Consider the following 17,637-nt stretch of genomic DNA (forward strand, 5'->3'; position numbering starts at 1 on the left):
TAAACCGCCCAGATAGCGCTTTAAGCACTTTTTTTGGCATTATTTTTTTTTCCTGACAAAGTTAAAGATGTTTTTTCCCTTCTCTGCTTCCATGATTGTGCTCTCCAGAGTAGCATGCTCAATCCATTTTAGAACTGTCAGGCAGTGTGGAGCCAAGACTCTTATCTTCTGTTTCATCAGACCCTTGTGGTAGATCCAGTTCAGCCAATTTCATCCTCTTTGTTAGTTCACAGTTTGGTACAAATCCCAGAACACAATGGAGCAGTTTTATTCAGCAGCTCCATCACAAGGCCAGTAAATTTAATCAGTTCTTAAATCCTGATAGTTTCTCATTTTCTTTGTTTTGGTCACTGGAATCCAACACCAGAGAACAAGTCAGATTTTCTCAGAAATCTGTATCTATTCTATTTGGTCAGGTTTAATTAGCAGTCATGACAAGCTAATGTGTTCTTAAGTTGATTTTGATTATATTTCACACTGCTTTGATTTTCTTTCTCTGTTTTTGCTTTTAATCCCTTTCTGTCATACTAAAGAGGAGAAATGCTCTGAAGGAATACAGAGTTATAGAGATTGATCCCACCCACCCCTGAAACAATTCCTTAGCTCCTTGGATTTCCTTTAGCAGCTCTTGACAAATCTCAAACGTTTTGTTCAAGGAAGAATTCCCATTTTTACTGCAAAGTTTTTGCTTTAGGAAAAGCTTGGGTGGCAACTCCCAGTGATGAGACAGCACACAAATGTTTATTGTGAGTGTTTTTTTTCATGTGATAATACTTCGAGTCTTCAAATGACCATGTCTGCAATGAGGTATCCTCGCATCATGGGTGACATGATGAGGTACAATACGGTATCTATCCCAAAAAGAGATACCGCAATAACAGCAAAATTGTGAAATGTTATCTGACCTATTTAGATTTTCTAGGCTTCATGTTATCCCGGTCTTTCTTCAAATCATGTTTCTTGAACCCAGGAATGATTGCACAGTTGTCCTAAGACACAATTGTCCTAAGAATAAATATGCTTTCCTATTAGTTTGTTTCTAATTAAATTTGGCTCATGTAGACCTCTTAATGGAATGAGGGTCAATAATTCCATAGGCATTTGGTTGTTGTGGGTTTTTCAGGCTCTTTGGCCGTGTTCTGAAGATTGTTCTTCCTAACATTTCGCCAGTCTCTGTGGCCGGCATCTTCAGAGGACAGCACTCTGTGCTCTGGTGTAGTTGGCTTGGGAGTGGTGTATTTATGGCTGTGAGATAGGCTTTTGTCTTTTTCTGTAGATGTGTGATTAGTGTGTATTGTTGTGGTAAGAGGGAGGGATTATCTGTCACTGTGGTTGATGGGTGTCATTAGCTGGTCTTTTGTGTGTAGTGATCCCCTGTCCTTGTGGCTGGGTAGAGTTCGTTGACCTTTTGCACGCTGTATTTTTGAGAGCTGGGAATCTTCTTTATTTTTACTATACACACAATTGTCTATTGCACACACATTTCCCCTTCTTCCTATTTGCATAAGGGGGTATTCACTTCCCCTTGCACGTATGGAAGTCCTGTTGCTTTCAGTGTTTATGAAGGGTATGCCAGGGATTGTGCAGAATGCGCTTCCTACATGGCATTGCACTCCACAATTCCTTAAAAGGATTCAGTCCTTTATTTATTATCAGTTGTTTGCTTTGCATTAAGTATTAATTCCACCCCAGAACACTTTGGCATTGCTGAGGTACTGCTCTTGTGCAATCAACTGGAAACTTAATTAAAATGGAAGTTCTAAACAACACATAATTTTAACTCTATTATCCATCAATGCCCTTCCCCACAGCCAAGATTTTGCTAGATCTGCTTAGCAAAGGTCCCTTCCAATGTTAATTAAATATTTCTCATTTGCAAATTCTGCTTTTTCACTTCACGTTATGCCTGGAAGCAAATTGGCATCCCATAAACATCTTTTAAGCCCAGGTTAATACATTCGTAAAGATGATGTTGTTGTTCTGTGTTATCAGGTTTCTTCTGATTTATGGTAACTCTTTGAGGTCACAAATTCATAGAGTTACCATAAATCAGAAGAAACCTGATAGGCCCATCATTGATAGCTGTGCTCAAGTCTTACAAGCTCAAGGCCATGGCTTCCTTTATTGAGCCAGTCCCATCTCATATTCAGTCTTCCTCATTTCCTGCTGCCTTCAACTGCTGAATATATACACATTTTGGCTACCACATTCTGTAATATTTCTAACTACAGTACACTTTTTGAAGGCAGTCCCATGTATAACACATTGCATTTGTCTAGTGTGAATTTTACTTTTTTGTTATGTCCTCTAAAGTCAGTTCTAATGTCAAACATATGAATTAATAGCCACCATACTCTGCCCAGTTCTTGCAAACTAAGGTTGACTTCCTTTATTGAGTCAAACCATCTCAAGTTGCACCTTCCTCTTTTCCTATCGCCTATTTTTCCTATCATTTTCTTTTTCAGTGATTTTTTGTCTCGAACATAAATTATGATAACCTCAGATTAGTCTTACAGTAAAAATTTAGGTTCGATTTGTTCAAGAACCACTTATTTGTCTTTCTGGTAGTCTTTGGTGACTGTAAAGCTCCCTTCAACACCAGATTTCTAATTAGATTTTTTTCCCTGTCAGCTTTCTTCATTGCCCAAATTTTACATCTGTACACAATAAGCCAGGAATACCATCATCTGAATAACCTTAACCCTTGTCTCTAGCAATCCAAGGATCTTTCCTAATTCCTGCAGGTCTGCCCTCCAAATCTCCACCTCCTTTTGCTTTCTTGGTTATGATGTCCATTTTGGTTAATGATTAAACCAAGGTACAGGAAATCTGGAACAATTTCAATTTCTTCATTTACGACTCTAAAGTTGTGCAATCCTTCAGTAGTCTTTATTTTTGTCTTCTCAATATTCAGCAATATTTCTGCTTTTGTGCTTTGTTCTTTGCACTTTCCTTTGAGTGTTACTAAAGGCTGGATTTTGTTTTGTGCCATCAAGTTGCTTCCAATCTATAGTGACCCTAATAAGGTTTCCAAGCTATATAAGATGTTCAAGGAATGGTTTACCATTGCCCAGATGATCTTCCGTGGCTGAGTGGAAATTCGAACTATGAAGTTGTCCTTATTCATTGTTGGACACTCTGTGCACTATACCATACTGGCTTTCCAAAAGGGTTGATGCTGGTGGGAAATATTTCCTATCTTATTTTACTGCCTTATTTTAATTACATTTAAAAAATATTTGTAGGTTTACATTTACTGTGACTGCTTATGCTTTGTATATTGAGCATTTCCTTTGCCTTTTAAAATACAGTATATTATTACAATATGCCACAATAAATGAAATGCTTCTTTGGACATCTGAGATATGAAGAGAAGGATGTTTGAAAGCCAGAAAGCAGTAGCCATGTGTCTTCTTTTCTTTTCTTTTGCTGTTTTCTGTCTTTATTTCTTGTTGAAGGGAAAAAATGTGAAACATACTACTTCATTTATTATGAAACAAATCTTATTAAGCTCATGAAAAAAAGCCAGTCGGGCAGCTAGAAACCTTCTGAAGTCCTTTTTCGTCCCATCTGTGCTTCGAAAGCTCAGAAAGAGACTTAGAGATTGAGCTTTGTTCACTCAGCAAGGGCAGGGAAAATGAGGAGGGGGGAAAGAAAGGAGAATGATGGCTTTAAATTACTTTCTGCTCTCTGAGGTAAATATAAAAGAGATTTGTTTTGCCATCTTCTGATACCGTGCTTCCCCATCTCCCCATGCCTAAGCAGTGTTCTGTGCTACTACGTTTCATAGCTCGGAATGATGAGATGTTATTAGTATAGAATCTATACAGTAGATGAATTGAGGATACAAGTTTGTGCAATTTTAACAAAAAATGTCACTGTTACAAGGCGTATTTTAAGAGTTGCACTGTTTATTTTCTTCCTTGGGCATAAACAAATGCAAGCACACAATTTCTTTTGCAAACTGCCCAAAGAACATATTTTCTTAGGCTGTAAATTTAATTAATTAATGTGCATATGTTATTCTGCTTTTGTGTTTCCTAGTTGCAGGTTTGATGCTGTTGTGGCAGGAGGCCTGTTTTGCATAGCCCAAAATAAAGTAGTTCTTGCCCATTTTACATCTTTCCACTTTCTAGGTCTCAGTAGACAACTGTCCTGGTTCTCAAGTTTGAAAAACAGCAATGAATCTAAGAGAAGATTCTCAGTTTTTAACTTTATTGTAAAGGGGTCAATTTCCTCACAAGATGTAATCCTTCCTTTATTTTATTTTCTAGTTGCTGTTAGGATCTGTGAATGAACATTAGGAGCATGCCACTAATATGCCAGTTTTGCCCTTTGAATTATGTATTTTTTTATTTCCAGAGGTTCACTACGTTTGCTGCTTTGCAGGATCTTCACAAAACTTGTGGGTCCTCGTTTTGCAAGAATGCCATGTATGGAATCCTTAAGCTGAACAATACCCATACATGCATGTCAATTCTATCCAATGTTACTTGTGTCTTCCATTGTACAGATGTGCAGTGTTATACATTTTCTCTATGCCAGTGGTCCCCAACCTTGGGTTCCCAGTTGTTCTTGGACTAAAACTCCCAGAAGCCTTAACTATTAGTTGTGTTGGCCAGGATATCTAGGGGTTGTAGTTGAAGAACATCCTGGGGCCCGAGGTTGGGAACCATTGCTCTATATAGACTCAATGAATAGCTTGAATAACTGAGATGTAGACCACAATCAAGAAAGAAATGCATTTTGTCTTATTTTTAGTTATTTAATTGGTTTTAGTATATTTTTTAAAAAATGTATTTTCAAATTGCTTTGACATCTCACATAGTACAGTGGTGCCTCACTTAACGATTTTAATTGGTTCCAAAAAAATCGTCGCTATGGGAAAACATCGCTAAGCAAAACGCGGTTTCCCATTGAAATGCATTGAAAACCGGGAGAGGAGGAGCTTCGTCTTGGTGAAGCTAGCAGCTCTGGGGAATAGCTCCCGGGGAAAGCTAGAACCACTTTGGTCTGGGACCCTTCCAGAAATGGGGGGGGCAAGGAAGAGTCAGGAGAGACCCTTCTGCAGCAGCTGGTGAGCCACAGAAGTTAGAAGATTGGGCAGCAACTCGATTTGTCTTTCTTCTGGAAATTCACATCAGCACAGACGAAGATGGGCACCATTTTTGGCAACTAGTCAAAGACAGCTCCATTCGCCGAGAATAAGAAAACAGAAGCACGGCGAAAGTATACATCAAAGTAAGTGGAAGCCCTTGTTCTATGAAGAACCTCATTAAATGAAGAACAAGTGATTGTGTGCAAATTTATGACCAAATGAGATAAGGAGCGGCATTCCTAGCATTCCAGCTTTACCCAAGCTGAAGGTCGAGTTATTTCTAAAGGAACAGCCAGGCAGAAATAGCTCGTGTCTCCATTAAAGGAGGAAAAATAACTCTTGAAGAATCAACTGACGGGCCTTGAAAAAATAAATTCTGTTGCAAGCTGTTCACTTTGGACCCCTTTTCCTCTGTGGTTATATATTTTTAGACTGTGTGGGACTCTGCTTTCCGTGGATAATATATTGCCGGGACTCTGATTGCTGGATCTCCCTGTTCGGGGGAGGAGAAGGAAGTCTTTGGAAGTAAAAGGAAGAAACGGACTGTGAGCTGTGAACTGGGGGCTATGTGGTTTGAACTGAACTGGGATCTTGACAAATGACATTCTAATAATAGAGTCTTGCCGGGTGAAGGTTAAAACAAACTTGGAGAAGAGGAAAAGAAGAAGCAACCGGTCTGAAGATATTAGCGACGTGTAAAAGGACTGGACTACAAAGACATTTGAGAGATTTATGTTTTAGATTTCATCTCTTACTTGAATGTACCTACTATCTTATTGCTAATATGGTATAGTTGCAAGGTGAAATATTAGAAATATTGGATGTGTACTGGGGTAAAGGGGAGAGGGAATTTTATGTGAAAATAGTGGAAACAGAAAATGGAACCTCCCCCTGAGAAAATTACAGATCGGTGGCTAGACTGGAAAACCTCTTTTCAGATGTCACTGTTGCAAAAATTCATGCAGGTAAATTATTATATTGACCAGATGGAAGACGTGATTGGAGGCTCTAGGGGAAGGAAGGTAGCAGAGGTTAAATTACACCAAAAAGAGATCTCAGAACCGGTTGTATTGATGAAGATATCAGATAATATACAAGGGATGGAGGACCACCCAGTAAGAGATGTAGCAATAGCAGATAAGGAAATTGAGGTTGAAAAGCAAACTTTGAATGATATTGTTTCCCCTTCTAAAATATGGAAGAAAAAAGAGTCGCAGAAACAAAACAAGCACAGGGAGGAAAGGGGAGGGGAGAGCAGGATTTATATTATTTTGGGTCTGCTGAGTGTATTCTCAAGAAAAAAGGAGGGTGAAAGAGGGGATATATTTCACAATTGGCCTTGGTGTTCTGATGCTGTGGGAATAACATAGATTTAAGCTGTATTACACGTATAAGTTGAAAGCTAAAGAGGTTAATACATAGACAAAATAGTCAGAAGAAGAAGAAGAAAAAGAAGAAGAAAGATGAACCTTTATTGGAACATGAATAGATTAGATGTTTATATACTTGATATGTAAGATTGAATGATTATGCATTTGATGTTTTCTTATTCTCAAAACCCTTTTTCCATTCCCCCCCACTGCCCTTTGCCTTTTGTATTCCTTCCCCATTACCCAATAGTTTTGAAAATAAAATTAAAAAAAAAAAAGAAATGCATTGAAAACCGGATAATCCATTCCAATAGGAATGAATTGCTGTCCTTAAGCGAAAATCGCCATAGGAAACATCGCTAAGCGAAACGCGGTTCCCCAATTGAAATGCATTGAAACCTATTCAATGCATCTCAATGGGGGGAAAATTACAACAAATTTAAGAAGAGTTGGAACAAAGTCAAATTAGTTTAACAAAGGGTTTATTAAGTGTACTTATGATTTCAAGCATTCTAAACATTTTAAAACATTTTTAAACATTTAAAAAACAGCTAACATGAGGCTATCAAAACCATCGTTAAACAAAACAGGGGGACCCAAACTGTCATCGTTATGCGACGCATGGTCCCAAACATCGCTATGCAAAAATCGCCCGTAGGGAACATTGTTAAACGGAGCACAAGATCACTCCGAAAATGTCATCGCTAAGTGAATTCGTCGTTAAACAAAGCGTTCATTAAGCGAGGCACCACTGTATATAGATCATTGCCCCCCTACCCCAGAATAATGAGGTGAGACAAGCTTTATGGGAAAAACATGGTCCACACTTTATTACATAACCAATAAAGCCAACCACAAAAGGAAGACCTGCCGTATAGTAGAAACAGGTTTTGCTTTTAGGTTCTCACCAAACCCCTTACCAAACAAATGGACGAGTTCCATGCCCCAAGGTGTTGTGGTCCTGAAGACAGTGAGATCCCGGCCGGCCCAAATTTGACCACCCCCTTACCTCGAGCAAACTTCCCCTTGGTGATCATTGGTCCAGGTGTGGCCCCAGCACATCCTACATGCACTGTAATCTCATGATCTGCAGCGCTGGGAGGTTGGATGAGCTATACGTTGCCTGTGATTGCAAGGGGACTCACCAAAACCTGTTCCATCCACACACCCCGACCAGTGTGAGATAGGCAACACCCCCCTGCAGTCAACTGCCATTCAGAAATATGGGTCAGAAATTCCTAGCCAGCCCCAAAAGGTGACCAGAAAACTCACACTAATACATAGGGTGGCAGGATGGGTTGCAAGCCTCGAAAAGAGGCTGAAAGGAGGAGAGAGAGCGTGCTCCTTCCCTTCCCATCCTGGGTCACATTTGTGAAGCTCTCATGTCTCGCAATATACCAGGAGGGAGACAAAGAAGCTCCACGCTACTGAAGTGCGCTGGGCAGTAGAGCTAGCATTAGTATTACCCTGTTTCCCCGAAATTAAGACCTAACCTGAAAATAAGCCCTAGTATGATTTTTCAGGATGCTCGTAATATAAGCCCTGCCCCAAAAATACATCCTAGTTCAGTGAAACCCCTCCCTCCACCATTGAGCAGCAACCAGAACATGACATGACTGTATTTGAATAAATGTAGATTGTTGTACTTGAAAAAAAAATTAAACATGCCCTACTGTATTTTCTGGAGCAAAAATTATATAAAACCCTGTCTTATTTTCAGAGAAACACAGTATTACTAATAACAGTGCCAGTAGACTGATATATTCATCTCACAGACTTGAATCTTTCTGGATACTCAGATACCTTATTCAGTGGTCTCTAGGTATATGATATGCCACTTCTCCATTGACTTTATGAATAGAAATCTGTAGTGAGGGGAGAGTACCATATTTCAAAATAGTGTGCAATATAATGATTGTGGTCAGTGTTATGGAATGTTGGGACTTATTCCACTCCATTGTGTTGCTGCAGCAACCATCTATCACAGAGGTGGATTGAAATGAACCAATTATAAATTAAATTTATCAAATGGAATAGAATAAAATCCAACCTCCATAGGCACCATTTACTGGAGGAGTGGGATACTGTGATGAAATCTCCAAATGAATTGTCTCCATACCTCTCTCCCTCTCTCAGCTTCACCAGTGCAGCTTCCTGGCCCTTAGTGGAATTAATGTGTTCCCCCCTGAGGATCAGGAACATACTGCACTGAGCAAAAACCACAACTATCCATTAGGTTGATTTGCTCTATATGTGATACTCTCTGCATTTTTTAAAAAAATTCTTAGTTGGGCCCAGGTAGCTTTTAGATTTTGAGGCCCCTGATCCTTCAATCCCCACCCTCGGATTCAGGCATTACCAACGGCTGATGGATTTTAGTTAGGATTGGATGTATTGTGGGATAAATGATAAAGTGACGAATCAGAAAACTTTATATTGAAATTCCTAGACTATTCGGTGTGTCCAATAGTCACTGTTTGCTGAGGTTACTTCCTGATTTATTTATTATAGGTAAAGGTTCCCCTTGACATTTAGTCCACTCGTGTCCAACTCTAGGGGGTGGTGCTCATCCCCATTTCCAAGCTGTAGAGCCAGCGTTTATCCGTAGACAGGTTCCATGGTCACGTGGCCAGCGCGACTAGATATGGAATGTCGTTACCTTCCCACCATAGTGGTACCTATTTATTGCATTTCTTACATGCTTTCCAACTGCTAGGTTGGCAAGAGATGGGACAAGGGATGAGAGCTTACTCTGTCGCATGGATTTGATCTTACGACTGCTGGTCTTCCGACCTTGCAGCACAGAGGCTTCTGCGGCTTAACCCTCAGCAGCACCACATCCCTATACTGAACAGTAGTCACAATTTAATGTGAAATATAATCAGTGCACATATTAAAAGATCACAGCCAGATCTGATGAAAAATATTACTTTTTAAAATTACATCCACAGCATCCATCAGCTAACATGGTCAGTGGCTGTGGGAATTTGGGGATTCTGGTTCAAGAATAATTTCCCATGTTCTGTGTGTGCCCACTTGCATCAAAATGCTTACAAGCCACATAACAAGGGTAACATTTCCTTCCACCCCCTACTCCATTCCATGACCCTGTTCTTTTGGAAATTAAAGACTGCCCCCTAATTCCTTGCAAGTTCATTGTACACAATTAAGAAAAGAAAGAAAGAAAGAAAGAAAGAAAGAAAGAAAGAAAGAAAGAAAGAAAGAAAGAAAGACCTCCAAGAGTTCTTTCTCTCCTGGTCTCCACAACCAAATAAAACAAAGTTAAATGAAATAAGGAGTCATTCTTCTGGGCAGCTTTCCTCCTATTTATACCTATGAACTCTTCAAGAAAAATAAAAGAAAGCAAATGTTTCTTCTCCCCTTTATATCAGAAGAGAGCTATAACAAAACTATAGTCAACCCTTGACTTACAAACGGTTCTAGTTACAAACATTTCAACTTACAAACCGCTCTGATAGAAAAATATTGACTCAACTTGCAAACTTAGATTCTAGTTACGAACCAAAAAAAAACACACGGGAGGTGGGGAAAGCACGAAATTAGAACTTTCAGTTAACCGTTGGCCAGTGAAGAGGGTGCCTGCCTGCTTCCTCGCTCTTCCCAGCGTTTTGAGAGTGGATTTGGAAACAGTCTTCAGACTGCCTGGTACGTTGCTGTACGGACTGTATATTTATTTTTGGGGGTTTTAAAAATTTTTGATTTTTGGATTTTTAAAAGGTGTTCCCTCCTTCCTTTGCTACCCCCCTTCCCCCCCAAAAGGTGCTTGTATTGGCTTGTCTTGATTGAAAAGGTGCTTTTTCAAGGTGATCTGTTGTCTGAAAGGTGCTTGATTTTTCCCAGAAGGTGCTTGTCTTTGCTGAAAAGGTGCTTTTCAAAGTGTTCTGTTGAAAAGGTGTCTGTTCCCTCTTTCCCTCCCTCCCTCTTTTCTTTTCTTTTTTAAAAACCTAAGTCATCTTAGGTTAAAAGGAAAATAAATTCTGCCCCTAGTGGCAGGAACGGATTAACCGGCTTTGCATTAGTTCCTATGGGAACTAATGATGCGAGTTACAAACCGACTCTCGACCTATGAACCAAAAACAGCTGCAACGGATTAATTGGTTTTCAGTGCATTCATATGGGAAATGCTGATTCGACTTACGAACTTTTCGACTTACAAACTTCCTTCTGGAATGGATTAAGTTTGTAACTCAAGGGTTGATTGTATATATCCAGCCAACAGTGCAATACTGAAAGTAAAGTAGCCTAGCACAACCTGCCGAGCACAAGCAGGAATGCACTCGCTCAGTGGTTCCCAACTTTGGGTCCCCAGACGTTTTTACTACAACTCCCCAAAAGCCTGGCCAGCACAGCTAATGGTGAAGGCTTCTGGGAGTTTTAGTCCAAGAACATCTGGAACCCAGAGATTGAGAGCTATTGCACTGGATAGAATCTGTTAACTGGTGGTTTTAATCTTCCTTTCCTGTACCTGGAGCCGCCCACTTGCCTGTCTTCTCTTGGACCATTAAGAAGAGTTTCTTTTTGTGTTCCACTGACTCTTTGGAGGGAGAGACTGGGATGCTGGATTCCACAAAACAAAGAGTGAGACATTGACCAAGGAAGAAGCTAACAGCCAACTCCAGCCCATGAACTGTTTATATAAGGAGGCAAGCAAGCAGGATAAGGCTGACTGGGCGTAGTCTCAGCCTGGTAGGTCAGTGACTGCCTTGCTCTAAAGTACCAACCCACCACTACTCATGCTGCTCTCCTTTACAAATTTGCCACTTAGCAAAGGTCAAAATTTGAGCCCATACCCACAACCCAAGGTTGAGACCCTGGCCAAATGATCCTGCTGGCCCTTCCTCACTTTGCAATACGCTGGATACCTGTCACACATCTCCTTCCTTTTTTCCTCTTGCGAGTTCATCAGTTTGTTGTTTGCTCATTTGTTTATTATATTTCTTACTTGAGATATTGCCATTTGTTAATGTGTATCAGAGCTCCTTCCTGACAAGCAGACTGAAATAAAATTGTTCCACCTGTTGGTTAAAGAAGCTCAACCCTTTACTCTCACTCTCGAACTCCGGATGACTCTATTCAGAATAACAACATCCTTCTGTATGCACAGTAACCGAAATAGAGCAGAACCTCACTTCACCTGAAAGCACATATTGATGGCAGCAAATTGTAGTGAGTTGCAATTTTTTCTAGTGCTAATGTTAAGTTTCTATTAGTATTACTATATCTTCAGCTTGCTGTGGCATAGAATTCTTGATTGAATTCACTTTATGGTCTGTAATGATTTTTTTTCTCTACCTCAGCACTCTAGTACTCCAATTCATTTGATTTTTTTGTTGTTGTTGTTTTCTTGTTTTCCTTTTTCCATGCAGCATTTTGAAATACAGTTAAAAGGAGTTGAGAGGAGACTGTTGCATGCTGATGAACCACTCTTTATTTTCCTTCCTCCAGCTTTTGTGTGCAGTGGCCTTATTGATACATTTTTTCAAAAAGACAATTTCTCATCAACTCTCAAATATATGGCTTTGTAACTCACCTTACTGCACAAAATCCTGCATTTATATTTGGAATTAAACAATTCATGCATGATTGGATTTTCAATTCTTTCCATTCTTTTGTTGTTGCTGCTGCTGCTGCCGCGGCTGCTGCCACCACTACTGATGCTGCTGCCTTTGCTTTGCAAGGAGCGATTAAATAAATAATTCATGAAATGGAGCAAGGAAACTCTTTATTTAAATTATATAGGATTGGGTTTAAAATAGAACAACTTTGTGTGAATACTTTTGGCATCAACCTTTGTTCGTTGGATTCCAACAATTATTATATGTATTGCTTAACTATACATTCAATTCTCTATCACTTCATTCTTTTTCCACTTCTGAGAATAAGAAGACCTTACATACTCTAGATGAATCAAATTTGTTGTTGCTTCCTAGCTTGTGCTTTGTGGTATATTGGTCTCTGGTCCTTTATATATCAATCCAAGAATTGTTTGTGAACACTGGGATTCTGATGCATTCATGCTTCTTGTATTCAGGTTAGGCCTTCCCTACAAATGTAGTGAAGTTGTGAAGGTAAATGTTTTCCCTCTATCCTGGACTGCAGAGAGAGCTCTGAAAGAAGTGTTGGGATACCTTTCAGAACACCTTTCTCTCTCTATATATAGACACTCATATGTAATGGCACTCAGATTTTGCTTCCTCCACTACAAAACACAGATTCTGAATAAAATCATTGGCGTTAAGTTGGAATGGGCTCATTCACATTTTCCCACTGACCATATGATGCAAAGGGAAATGTGAATCAGCCCAGAGTTTCCTCCTCCTAAGATTTGTCGATTTTGCCTCAGTTGCTAGGACTTTTACTTTTTTTAAAAAAAGATCCATTTGCATTGGTTTAGATGGTGTGACAGGACGGCCTGGCGTGCTCTGGTCCATGGGGTCACAACTAAACAACAACAACAACAGATGGTGTGATTGGTTGAGGTGATGTAGAAAAGCTGCCATGCCAGCACATATTCATAGAAACAGTGAGCAAAGCTAACCACCCTATCAAAGAAGTGAAAAAGTAAAGCACCGGTGAGCAAGGTTGCACTGGTTATATCTGTGAAAAAAGTTTAGAGACCCTCTCTCCATTGGCAAGATCTCTCTCTCTCTCTCTCTCACACACACACACACACACACACACACACACACACACACACACACACACACACACGCTGAAATTACTTCTACTGTGAAACTTCCATAAAATGCTTTCTGAGGACATGTCTCATCTGTGAAATGAAGCATATATGAAAATCTTGCAATGCATGGTTACACCTTGCATGCTTGTTTAAAATTGGTCTGCCTTGTGTGTGTGTGTGTGTGTGTGTGTGTAGGCTTAGGAACATTGTGCGTGCGTACGTATACACACACACACACACAAACACACACACAAACACACAGAGTTCCTAAGCCTTGACATTCAATTTTCTTGTTCTTTATTATACCTGTGGCACTATGACATTAGGATTTTGTTTCTATGTTGTAATGATATAATAGATTGATTAACCATTTGTTGGTCAGTCAGTATGCACTAGATTAGATCAGTGTTGGTGGTGGAAGAGATTGTGCAATGGGAATGCACACATGGGTGTATCTAGAAGAAGACATGTTACTGTGCTTGAAGATGAAAATTATGTTCTGTCAGGGGATATAGTTACCAGCAAAAAAGATTGTATAAACTGATGTCAGATGTCCCAAAAACAGCCACAGGATTTCATCCATTGGTTCAACTAAAAGGTGCCAAGCACAAGTCTGGAAACATGCCTCATTGTATTTGAATTGTTGGCTAATGAGATCTTTGCCACAAGGTATCCCCCCCTTCTTTCTCCTAAATACAGTATCACTTTATACAAATCTTACTTGAGCATATGCATGAAGGAATGTCAGGATACAGTGTTACCAGATACATATACAGTACTCATTTGAAATGTCACCCACTGTGTATGTTGTTTTCTGCCACTCATTAAAGAGCCATGTGGACTTAAAATGGGAGGCACATTTTCCTTCCAATTTAATTGTTACTCTTCTTAATATCACTTCTTAATTGGATGCATTGCAACTATTGTGGGATAGGTTCTCCCAGTAATATTCTGCAATTTCCTTCATTCAACAGTTCTGTATGTGTGTATTCTCGAAGGCTTTCACGGCCGGGATCTGATGGTTGTTGTGGGTTTTTTGGGCTCTTTGGCCGTGTTCTGAAGATTGTTCTTTCTAACGTTTTGCCAGTCTCTGTGTCCGGCATCTTCAGAGGACAGGAGTCAGAACTCTGTCTGAGTACAGAGTTCTGACCAATTCTGTATGTGCCTTGATATTTTTTTCAGTCCAGATTAAAAGATGGAGATTTCTTTCTTTCTTTAGAAAAATGAATGAAAAAAGGTGTATCTATTTCTATAACTAGATACAACATGATCTCTACCTCTGAAAAATTAACCCCAGTAGTCTTAATTTTCAAAGGATTTGTTTTGGAACCTCAAATTTGTCTGAAGTCTAAATGCTCACTAAAATATTCCAAGATGAGGTGGGTTTCATTAAAGACTGTTCATCATCCACAACATGAACAATTTGTTTTAAAGCTGAATAGATGTAGTTTAAATCTTGTAATAGTATTACATACCCTGAAATAAAGCTAGAGCATGGTTGGACAGTGTCAGGCCTTCCAGCTTTTCTTGATAAGCTACAGCTGTCATCTCTCACATTTGGCTTATGCCGAGGGGAGCTTCCATCTGAAGTCATCTAGAAGGGAAACAGTTTCATTCTTGAAATAGAGCCCAATAGAAGTCACAAATAATAAAGCAGAATTTTTGTAGTGTTGTTTCTTCACTGCTTTAGATACGCTTGGGCTTTATTAAGTGTCACGTTACCATGACAGGACAAAACCAGTACAGTATAGGTGGAACAAGAGTGTATTCTGAACACCTTCCACTGCATATCTGTACTTTACGTCATATCTTTAATTAACAATATATGCTTGGCCCCGGAATACTGGCAGAGGGAGTTTGGGAGTATTAGGTGCCTGCTCATACATTATGTATGCTGGAACAGTACTAAACCAAAATTAAAGAAAATCAAATATGTATACATTTTTCTGTGATGTTACATTTCTGGTAGAAAAAAGAATGTTGTCTAAGAATGTGGAGCTTTTAGTTTCTTCTAACGAAATGCTTATTTCTATTCTTCCATCTTTACTTCCTGGTTTCTCATTTTCTCCATCTCTTTTTCACCTTCCATCTGAATGCTGCTATATTTACTTTAGCTTTAAAGAGTGATGCAAAACAAGGCCGCTTGGGTAGCCTGTAGTTGGCATTACTGTACTAGCAGTTCACAAATTTAAAAACACTCGTGTTAAAAGGACCAGTTGGAAGGAAAGGGAAACAGGCAGAGTCAAATGCACCTGTGTGTGTGATAAGTAATGAAATTATCGACAAGTGAACTGTCAGGTCCATACATCCCTATTATCAAGACAGGAATCCTAGGGAAATTTCATTTATTCAGTGCTAAATAGATTGAATTTTCTTCCTTGGCTAGACAGCTTCTTAAAGGTTTGAATGATAATTCTTCATTTACTATTGCAATCTAGTGATTAGTGCTTTTATACTGTAATTGTATCCACGAAAGAGAGGTCAACAGCTAGCTATATAGCAATGTGCAGCCTCCAGCTTCAGCTAGAGAACAGCTGTGATTGTCAGAATCTGGGGTCAGATGCTTGATCAAACTTTGCTTCTGTTGTTCTTAGACATATCTGATTAGCCAATGCTGGTAAATGACAAGACAAAACAATACTGTATGAAGTGCGGCGCAGTGGTTAAACCACTATACTGCAACCAAAATTGTGCTCATGACCTGGAGTTCAATCCCAGGTAGCCGGCTCAAGGTTGACTCAGCCTTCTATCCTTCCGAGGTCGGTAAAATGAGTACCCAGCTTGCTGGGGGGGGGGCAATGTGTAGCATGCATAATTAATTTGTAAACCACCCAGAGAGTGCTTGAAGCACTATGGGGCGGTATATAAGTAGCACGCTTTGCTTTGCTTTGAAATAGTCAGACATTTGAAAACACAGTACTATAAAGAAACCCCCCCCCCAAAAAAAACCAAATTCAATCAGACACCAAAGAACAAAGCTTAAACCTGCTCCCCCCTTCACCCTTTCTCCTTATCATGACCCAATCAATTAAGCAGAATCAAAAGGGATGTGCAGGAAAAGAGAGTGAGATTGGTACAAGACAAGTGCACACAAGGGTCAATTGTGTACATGTCCTGTTTCCTCTCTGTGTAGCACTAGTAAACTATTCTGGCTCAGCTTGGTCAGTAGCTTCAGCTGAAGTTAACAGAGCTTGCTGAAGATCTGCAGATGCACCTTCTGTGTAGCATGTTAATCAGACAATTACACTCATCTGGCAGCATTCTGGTGCCCATGTGAATTTTAATCTACCAAGTAGTCGACTAGTATTAGAAATGTGGGCAGATTTACCGTAATCTGATTCATGATCAGTCTGGAAAAAAGTGGATTACTTCCATAGCTATCTTTTGGATTATAACTTTCATTTCATTTAAACTCATGGTAATTTGAGACTGCCTGTGATTGAGTCATTACAAAAGATCCTTTTGTAAAGAAACAGAGCCCTAGAGTGTGACTTGAATCTGGAGATATTATAGTCTGCAGCATATTTTTTAAAAAAATATTTGTGTTCCTATTATATGTCATTGTACAGTCTCAGGGACAAATCATGAGTTGAAAGAAGTGTGTATTTCCTGCTATGATATTGTTTTGCCTCCAGACACACAAGTCCATTCCTGAGCAGTTGTATTTGCAAATGAATCCTGTGTTTACCTCCTATATAATTATAGGTGAATTTTTACCTCTGATTAAAGAAATTAAAAAACAAAGATAAGTTAATTTGCAACATGCCACGAAGAGGAAAGCTCATACTAGAATTATTTCGTTTTGTTTTTAATCTTAAGGGACCTCTGTGTCTAATGCCGTGTTAGCTGTATTACCTAGTTTGATCTTCAGTTTTCTGTGTATATAATCTGCCAGAGAGAGCTGAGTAGGGGACAAGGGGCGCTGGAAATGACTTCTGAGTTCTCTCCATTTCCTCACGGAGGGTGTATTTCACCTAATGCATTTTAACAAGTTTCCAGCCTTTCTGTGTTGGGTGCTGGTATCTTTAATGATTGGCCAATGATAGTTTTACATGTAAATTCAATCCAGGAAAAAAATTACTTACTTTATTCCTGGTGGACTTCTGCTGTCAACAGTATGTTTTCACCATTTCTCATTTCTCTGACATTGTGCCACCGATAATAGAATACCAAAGGACTTCCTAGCCTCTCTTCTTGTTCACTTTATTTTTCTACAAATCTGAGCTTGTGCTGAATTTTATGTTGGGAAATGGAGAGAGACAGATTGCAGAGAGGAATTAATCCCTTCATGTTTTTTCATCAGCTCACAAATCAGTGTATTGTGTAACAGTTGCACCACATGCAAATAATGTAACTTCCACCTTGGCTTGAAGGCACTCCTGCATCCCAGCACACCAGGAGATTTCAGTGTGTGCCATCTTAACAGCATTTGAAAAGGGGGGGGGAGTCTCATTTGAAATGCAATTGAT

The 17,637-nt window shown here is 39.5% G+C and overlaps 1 protein-coding gene and 1 long non-coding RNA gene across 5 annotated transcripts in view; one reads left to right on the top strand and one right to left on the bottom strand.

Moving 5' to 3' along the window:
• The window catches only part of PRKN (parkin RBR E3 ubiquitin protein ligase), a 982,733-nt gene that overhangs the window by 495,053 nt on the left and 470,043 nt on the right, over window positions 1–17,637 (top strand). The window lies entirely within an intron of this gene.
• The window catches only part of LOC140706997 (uncharacterized), a 36,535-nt gene continuing 18,966 nt past the window's right edge, over window positions 69–17,637 (bottom strand). Inside the window, exon 2 of the long non-coding RNA XR_012087010.2 lies at window positions 69–14,762. This is a non-coding gene — a long non-coding RNA (uncharacterized LOC140706997). The remainder of the gene's footprint in view (window positions 14,763–17,637) is intronic.

The sequence above is a fragment of the Pogona vitticeps genome, chromosome 1 (genome assembly GCF_051106095.1).
Source record: "Pogona vitticeps strain Pit_001003342236 chromosome 1, PviZW2.1, whole genome shotgun sequence".
Classification (NCBI taxonomy): domain Eukaryota; kingdom Metazoa; phylum Chordata; class Lepidosauria; order Squamata; family Agamidae; genus Pogona; species Pogona vitticeps.